This window comes from Budorcas taxicolor, chromosome 11 (assembly GCF_023091745.1).
Source record: "Budorcas taxicolor isolate Tak-1 chromosome 11, Takin1.1, whole genome shotgun sequence".
NCBI classification, from domain to species: domain Eukaryota; kingdom Metazoa; phylum Chordata; class Mammalia; order Artiodactyla; family Bovidae; genus Budorcas; species Budorcas taxicolor.
The window spans coordinates 32,719,940-32,728,416 of record NC_068920.1 but is presented as its reverse complement, the minus strand read 5'-3'; the positions used below and the strand labels follow the sequence as shown (position 1 = coordinate 32,728,416).

General features: G+C 48.3%; 2 pseudogenes; one reads left to right on the top strand and one right to left on the bottom strand.

The window, feature by feature from the left end:
* Positions 1 to 964: 964 nt before the first annotated feature.
* On the top strand, positions 965 to 4,834 carry LOC128055359 (BOLA class I histocompatibility antigen, alpha chain BL3-7-like; annotated as a pseudogene).
* A 2,846-nt stretch (positions 4,835 to 7,680) lies between these two features.
* LOC128055598 (tetraspanin-3-like) lies at positions 7,681 to 8,275 on the bottom strand (annotated as a pseudogene).
* Positions 8,276 to 8,477: the final 202 nt, after the last annotated feature.

The following is an 8,477-nucleotide window of genomic DNA, read 5'->3' as shown; positions in this document are numbered from 1 at the left end:
CCCTCCTCTCTGAAAGTGTAATTAGTAAAAAATCTTCTTTCAATGGTTTAGCCTCTCCTGTCATCACCTAGTCACTGTGGTAAATTATTGCGTAGGCACAGGCCTTCTGCAGGAAGAAACTGCGCTTCTATGTGCTTTTCTGTATTGACCGTATGCTGAGACTCTGACAGGAAAACTCGGGGCTATGGAATAAAGGTAATTTTAAAGTATCAAAGCCTGGAGCCACAGTTTGGGAAAGTGAAGTTATGAACTTTGGTTATTGCAGAGGTGTTTAGACACCTTCACACGGGAAGGGTAAAATCATTACTTTTACAGATTAGATGCTCAGTCATTCAGGGGACATCAGGATTATGGTTAACAAGCAAACAGGAAGCTGGTCTCTATAGGAATCTCTACATACACAACTGCCCCCAGTTTAATGAGCATACCATTGTTTCTTCACCAGCTTTCCTAAGACCAGGTTGCTCTCTGGCACCCTATTCCTTGGAAGTTTGTTTTTCCTAGGAGAGTGCCCGAGGGATGAGTGAATAGGGATGCAAGTCAGGGAGAGGTAACTGGGGAAGGGAAGACAAAGGGGCTGAGCCCAGCCTGGGGATTTCTCCTTGGTTTTCTCAAACAGTGCCAGCGCCAGGGAGACTGTCTGACAAAAGGCTCTCGGTGCAGCCTCGAGGAGAGGGCCGGGGCACAAAGTCCCAGGTGCCCTGGGTGTGGCGCTCAAGGTCTCAGGTTCTAGGGGCGGGGGTTGGCGTCTGGGACATGGAAGCTAAGCACTGAGGATTCCCCATCTCCCTCCCCGCAGTTTCACTTCTCTCTCAAGCTGTGTCGGGTCCTTCTTCCTGGACATCTATGACCTGCTCCAGGTCTCGGTCTATTGGCTTCTAGGGAAGCCAATCAGCGCCACCACGGTTCCCTGTTATGAAGTTCTCAGACTAGTTCGAACTCATATTCGCCCCCAATCCCAAGCATGTGGGTCACCGAGCCGCGAACCCTACTCCTGCTGCTCTCGGGGTCCCTGGCCCTGACCGAGACCTGGGCGGGTGAGTGCGGGGTCCAGACGAAATAGCCTCTGCAGGAGAAGCCAGGGGACCGCCTGTCTGGGGCGAAGGACAGCCGAGGAAGACGCGTTTCTATGGCCCCGAGACCAGACCCACTACCTCGTCCCCGTCCCGTCCTGACCCTCCCGAGCCTCCAGCCCTCTCATTTCACCACTCTAGTCTCCCACCGGCCCTCTTCCGTCTCGCACGCCCCCTCGTCCCCTTATTCCCTACAGGTCACATTCACCTCGGACATGGGGACCCGCGCCTGAAGGAGCGTCGGCCCGGGTGGCAGCCCCTCCCGGTCCCAGGGGTCCACTCCTTGAGGTACTTCCATATTTTGGTATCGCGTCCTGGCCTCGGGAGAGACCTTTATCAATCTGTTGGTTACTTGGACGACACTCAGTTCGTAAGATACAACAGCGACACCGCGAATCCGAGGGGGGAGCCGCGGGCGCCGTGGATGGAGCAGGAGGGGCCGGAGTACTGGGACCGGCAAACCAACATAGCCAGAGAACATTCGCAGGCTTCGCGGGCGAACCTGCAGGTCATTGTTGGCAACCACAACCACAGCGAGTTGGGTGAGTCTCGAGCCCCGCATTCTCCTGCGATGAGCCGGGGTCCCCCTGAGTTCCCTGGTCCGAGGTTTCGCCCGAGGTCAGGAGATCCTCCGACCTCTCTTCGGTCTGGGAAGAGCCCACTAGGAACTAGGATTCACAGGGATTGCGTTTTCAATCTAGGAGAAAAACGGGCTCTGAGCAATCACCGCCCGGGAGTCTGGAGCGGGAGGGAAGCTAAATTGAGCGCTGGGCGGGGCTAAGTGGGCGGTGCTAACCGCGGGGGCGGGGCAGAATCGCACAGCTTCCTTTGGCTGGCTGGCTGCGATGTCGGGCCGTATCATCCGAGGGTACGAGCACTTCGCCTACGACGGCGCGGATTACATCACGCTGAACGAGGACATGCGCTCCTGGTCCGCGGCGGGCACGGTGGCTCAGATCATCCGGCGCAAGTGGGAGGTGGAGGGAGCAGCGGAACGGTACCGGGCATACCTGGAGACCGAGTGCGTGGACTGGCTCCGCAAATACCTGGAGAAGGGGAAGGAGACGCTGCTGCGCGCGGGTACCAGGGGCCACGGGGCCTCCCAGATCTCACCTCAGGTTGGGGCTGTACCTCCAACTAGCCCAACCTTAAGGGGAGAAGCATAGGCTTGACACTAGAATTCCTCCCCCTCTCCCCCACCACTTGGATCCTTAAAGTAAGGCTTACAGATTCTTACTCAGTGTCTGAAATGACACTCTTGACCACTGTAGAGAGAATAGTCTATGGGTGGCAGGTGAGGTGGTGGCTCTTGTGCGACAGTTCAGGGACTAGAAGTTGGTGGAGACTAAGGGGGAAGAGGGATGTGAGAAACAGAAGGGCTGGAGAAACAAGAGGTGTGGAAAAGAAGATGTAAAGAATTCTAAAGCAGTGACACTCTCAGGTTTAAATACGTTGTTACATTCATTTACTTAACAGGTATTCTTTGCATCTTGTTTTCACTGTGTTCTGTGAGGCTGCTTAAAAACCAAATGTCCTTTTCAGGACAATTAAAGGATTACGTCTCTCTGGATGTGGAGGTCTCTGAAATAATTTATTAGCAGATTTCTTTGACTTTGGCCTAAGTCTTAGTGCTTTATTCTCTCACCTTTTTCTCTGCCTCATGACTTCTTCACTGGCCACATGACTCCAGATTTTTTGAGTCAACTCGGTCTCACCTAGGTCAGGACCAGAAGTCTGTATTGTCTCACTCAGAGACCTGGAGCCTCCTACCCTGGACTGTCTTATCCTGTTTCTGGAACTTCTCAAAGCATAAGAAGTTTTCCCATATCCTGGGGTCCAGGCTCATGTCTTTTGCATGCTCACCTCTCACACCGTTTATTCCCTCCATTCTCAGAATGGTCACAGAAGTGCCCCCTCATGTGGGCTGTTAGAGTTAATACAAAGTTCCTAAATTTTCTCACCTTTCTCCTCAGTTCCTCCGAAGACCCATGTGACCCGACATCCCATCTCTGACCATGAGGTCACCCTGAGATGCTAGGCCCTGGGCTTCTACCGGGCAGAGATCTCACTGACCTGGCAGCGTGATGGGGAGGACCAGACCCAGGACATGGAGGTTGTGGAGACCAGGCCTTCAGGGGATGGAACCTTCCAGAAGTGGGCGGCCCTGGTTGTGCTTTCTGGAGAGGAGCAGAGATACACATGCCATGTGCAGCATGAGGGGCTTCAAGAGCCCCTCACCCTGAGATGGGGTAAGGCGGGGGTCGGAATGGAGCTTCCTCTCAGATAAAGCAGGAGCCCTCCAGGACTCAGTTCTGCAAGGTCAGGGCTCAAGCCTGAGGTCAGGGCTCTTCCCTCTCCTCCACAGAACCTCCTCAGACCCTCTTCCTCACCGTGGGCATCATTGTTGGCCTGGTTCTCCTCGTGTTGGCAGTGGTGGCTGGAGCTGTGCTCTGGAGGAAGAAATGCTCAGGTAGGGAGAGGAGTGAAATCTGAGTTTTCTTGTGCCCCCAGGGGGTTTCAAGACAGAAAATGTCCAGTCTCTTGCCTTAGTGCTGGGAGACACCATCTACATACATGTGCTTACCCAGTCTGAGGTCCTGTTTCTAACACTCTTTTTTGAAAGTAACTGTATTTATTTACTTATGGCTGCGTTGGGTCTTTGTTACCGCGCAGGCTTCTCTCTAGTTGCAGTGAGCCGGGAGCCGTGTGCGGGCTTCTCACTGCATGGCTTCTTCTGTTGTGGAGCTCTGGCTCGAGGGCGTGTGGGCTCAGTAGTTGCAGCTCCCAGGTTCCAGAGCACAGGCTCAAGAGTTGTGGCTCAGACTCGGTTGCTTCACAGCATATGGAATCTTCCTGGACCAGGGATCGAATCTGTGTCTCTTGCATCAGCAAGGCGAATTTTTTATCACTGAGCCACCAGGGAAGCCCTCTAACACTCTTTTGAAAGGCATGTGTGTAAAAGAGGATTACATTCTCACTTTGATGATTCCCCTAATGGGGATCTGATTTCTAGCAGCTAAGTATAGACATCCGGAAAGGGGATTGGTACAGTTCCCATAAACCTTCTTTCCTCATGTTTCTCAATCCTGCCCTGGATCTGCATTCACGGTTCTGGAAACTTCCCTGGGATTCAGGACTAAGGGATTCCTATAGAACCTCATGGCTCTGCCTCCCCCCAGGCCTCTCACGTGATGTCTTTTACCCACAGATGGAGATGGAGGGAGCTATGCTCAGACTGCAAGTAAGTATGGACAGGTGTGTGTATGGGTGAACCCTGAGACCCTTGAGATAGTGTAGATGGGAACCCCCTGTGGGGGTTCACCCACCCTGTATCGTCTCCTTTAGTCTTAACTCCTGTTGGCTCTGACCAAGTTCTGTTCTATCCCAGGAGAAGACAGTATCTGAGACCCTAATGTATCTCTCATGACTCCTAAAGGTGAGACTCTAGAGGGCCTGAAGTGGGAGAGGGGTTGGGTTATGGGGATGTCTGGATTTGAACATTTTGAGTAGTGGAAATTTGTTCAGAATGTCCCCACCTATGATGACTGACCTGAATTTATTCTTGATTATTTTCTTCTATAGTGTGAAACTGATGGCTTGTGTGGAACTGAGTGAAGAAAGTCGTGTTCACGCCCTCGCTCTATGACTTCAGAACCTAGACTTCTCTTTTCATAGAGGTGTCTGAATGTGTCTGTGTTCCTATAGTGTAATGTGAGAAAGTGGGGAGGCTGACCCACCCCTGCCCACAATGGCCTCCATTTCTTCCCCCCACCATTGCGTAATGGTATCATAGGTGTTTGTGTATCATCGTATTTATTTACATATGTGCAGTTCTTTGTTGTATATAAGTGCTACCTCAATAAACCTGTGTAAAAAATATCATTTTGAGAAACATATTTTGACAGTGGCTGAGTGGTTCCTAATTGAGCCATTGCCTTTTGAGATCGTATGTTAGATTGACAAAGTCCTTGTAATTTTCATGTATTTTATTTTTAAAGTAAATGATTCACTCTACTTTCTGGTCAGATATAATGTTAACTTTGAACTGCCTTGTGGTCCAGTGGTTAAGACTCTGTGCTCCCACTGCAGGGGGCATGGGTTCCATCCCTCGTTGGGGAAGTTCCACATGCTGCGGTATGCCCCGACCCCTGCAAAAAAAAAGAAAAAGAAAAAGATATAATGTTAACTTGAAATCTTAGTTTGAGTAGTTCAACTTTCAGCTAATTATGGGCAATTCTATCTGACAGAAGCTGTGTGTGTACAGTGAAGCTTAGAGAATATCAACAAAAAGTGAATGCCAGTCTTCAGTTCTTAAATTACAAACAAAAAGGAAAGTCTATAAATCACAAATCTGGCTGTTCTTTTATGCTAAATCAGCTCAGGATAGAAAAATTGACACCTGGGTGTGGTTTCCGTGTGTGTATGGTTTTGCCTCCTCTTTATAAATAGCAGGAAGCACAATTAGTGGATTGTATAAGCGTATGTTTAGTTTTGTAAGAAACCGCGAAACTCTCTTCCAAAGTGACTGTATCATTTTGCATTCCCATCAGCAATGAATGAGATTTCTTTATTCTCCGTATTTTATTCGCATTTGGTGTTTCCACATCTGCTTTTTGGCTGTCCAAATAGGTATGTTGCAGTACTCTTCTGTTCTTTTAATTTGCACTTTGCTGATGACATGTGGTGTGGAGCATCTTTTCATGTCCTGTTCTGCCATCCATATGTCTTCTTTCATAAAGTATCAGTTAAGGTCATTGGCCCATTTTTTAACCAAGTTTTTTCTTATTGTTGAACTTTAAGTTCTTTGTATATTTTGGATAACAGTGCTTTGTCAGTTATGTATTTTGTAGGTTTTTTCTCCTAGCCTATGGCTTGTCTTTTCATTCTCTCAAGCATTGCTAGATTTAATATTTAAATGTATAATTTTAAAAATATAGTAGTACAGCAAAACTGTTTATAAAATACCTGTTCGATAGAAAACTGTGCTTAGAAAGTTTTCTAACTTTATACCACACCTGTAATTGGAAAAGTACATTTATTTCATATATGAATAAAAACTTGATAACATTTTTCTGTACTCATAGAGAACAGTGATAAATGTGCTCTTCATATAATTCAGATATTTGATTAGTTTCCCAGTATAAGAAAATGTTACCCCTGAAGTAAGTTTTAATAACATTATTTTTGTTGAAATAGGGTTTGTTCCAAAGGTAGTAATAACAACAAAGCTGAGAATTCCCTGGCTATCCAGTGGTTAGCTATTCGAGCTCTCACTGCTGAGGGCCTGGGTTCAATCCCTGGTTGGGGAATTAAAATCCAACAAGCCATCTAGGGTGGCCAAATAACAACAGCAAAGCTATTTTTTTTTTTTTTGAGAGTAATACAGAGTTTATTGAATTAGATTTTTCTAGTTACAACTGAGATCACATTTACATAATATTTTGCTAGTCTACATGGGTACATTATTTCTAACTCACAACAATTGTTTTTAAACAACAGCGGAGAAGGCAATGGCACCCCACTCCAGTACTCTTGCCTGGAAAATCCCATGGATGGAGGAGCCTGGTAGGCTGCAGTCGATGGGATTGCTAAGAGTCAGACACAACTGAGCGACTTCGCTTTTACTTTTCACTTTCATGCATTGGAGAAGGAAATGGCACCCCACTCCAGTGTTCTTGCCTGGAGAATCCCAGGGACGGGGGAGCCTGGTGGGCTCCTGTCTATGGGGTCGCACAGAGTCGGACACGACTGAAGCGACTTAGCAGCAGCAGCAGCATACATTATACTCCTTGGGCTTCCCGGGTGGCTCAGTAGTAAACAATCCACCTGCCAATGCAAGAGACACAGGAAACAGTTCAATGCCTGGGTCAGGAAGGTCTCCTGGAGGAGGAAATGGCAACCCACTTCTTGCTGGGAAAATCCTATGGGCAGAGAAGCCTGGTGGGCTACAGTCCATGGGATCACAAAGAATTGGACACAACTGAGTGACTGAGGAGACACACACATAAAGCCAGCTTTGCTTAAAAACCGCTAGTTTCAAAGATCAGTCTGATTTTGAAGATGAACCGAGACACATACCATATGATTCTAAAATCTATTTTAGCCATTTTGTAAGATAGCCACTGAGCTAGTTAACGGACTGTAGTATATATTTTTTAAAGGACACTGATGAGGGGCACCATCTGGTATAATAATAACTTTTACCAGACAGCTGATTGCCTCCCTCTCCTGTCAAAAACCTCTGTCCAAAAGTGCTCCCCTGTGAAGACTGAAAGGACCCTGTGATACTTCGTCAGCAGTTCCCTTACAGCTTGGCAGTGACAGAAGCAGGCCCACATCTGCCTTTAATTCTACCACACTAAGCAACTCGCAAACAGTTCTGAGATTAGAACATTTACCGGCGTGCTTACACACTCACTGACATGGAGAATCTGCTAGAACAGAGGAAAAGCCATAGGTGGGTAGGTAGGAAGGTGGACACAGGAAGAGCTAAGCTCCTCTGTTCAACACCTGTGTATGTACCTGTGCTTTAACTAAATGAACTCAGGAGGCCAATAGCAATGGACTTGCTTGATTCACCTTCCAAATCAGAACAAGACTAAAAAGCTCAGATGAGTTTTCTATGTGCATAGGTTCCGCCGGTGATGAGGAGCTTGTAAGCAGGCTCTCTGCTTCTGCACAACAGGATGCAGGTACAGAGCCCGCCCAGTAGCCACATAGACAACATGCCTCATGATTTCCTGCGGCTTCTTCACAATTTCTAGTAGCCTCATACCCCTTGGCATGGAGGTCAGAGGGGTGGACCAGACTGCCATGGCAGCTGCTGGCGGTCTCCTTGCAATAGCTAAGAGGGTCACTCTGATTTTTGGTTTCTTTGAACCAGTTTGTATTTTCCCAGTGAGAAGAGTTGTGAATGCGACAACAGGACAGCTGTCTCGGAACATAATATCCCAGCTAGCAGAACAGGGTTGGTTCCACTGTAGGTCTTCTATATTTTCCAAATGCTGCGATCAACCTCATTTTTCTCCTTCGCTCTGTAAATGTATCCCCAAACCACTACAACAACTTCTGTGACCAAAACCTAAGAGTAGGATGACGACAAATGTGGCAGGTCTACAGCAGCTTTCCTGGAAGGTGGCAGAGCAGCCAATCAGCCCAGTAATGAAGAGCTGGGCTCCTACAGCTACGATCAGCACAGCAGGGAGGAGAGGGTCAGTTCAGCTCAGTTCAGTCGCTCAGTCGTGTCCAACTCTCTGAGACCCCATGAATCGCAGCACGCCAGGCCTCCCTGTCCATCACCATCTCCCGAAGTTCACTCAGACTCATGTCCATCAAGTCAGTGATGCCATCCAGCCATCTCATCCTCTGTCGTCCCCTTCTCCTCCTGCCCCCAGTCCCTCCCAG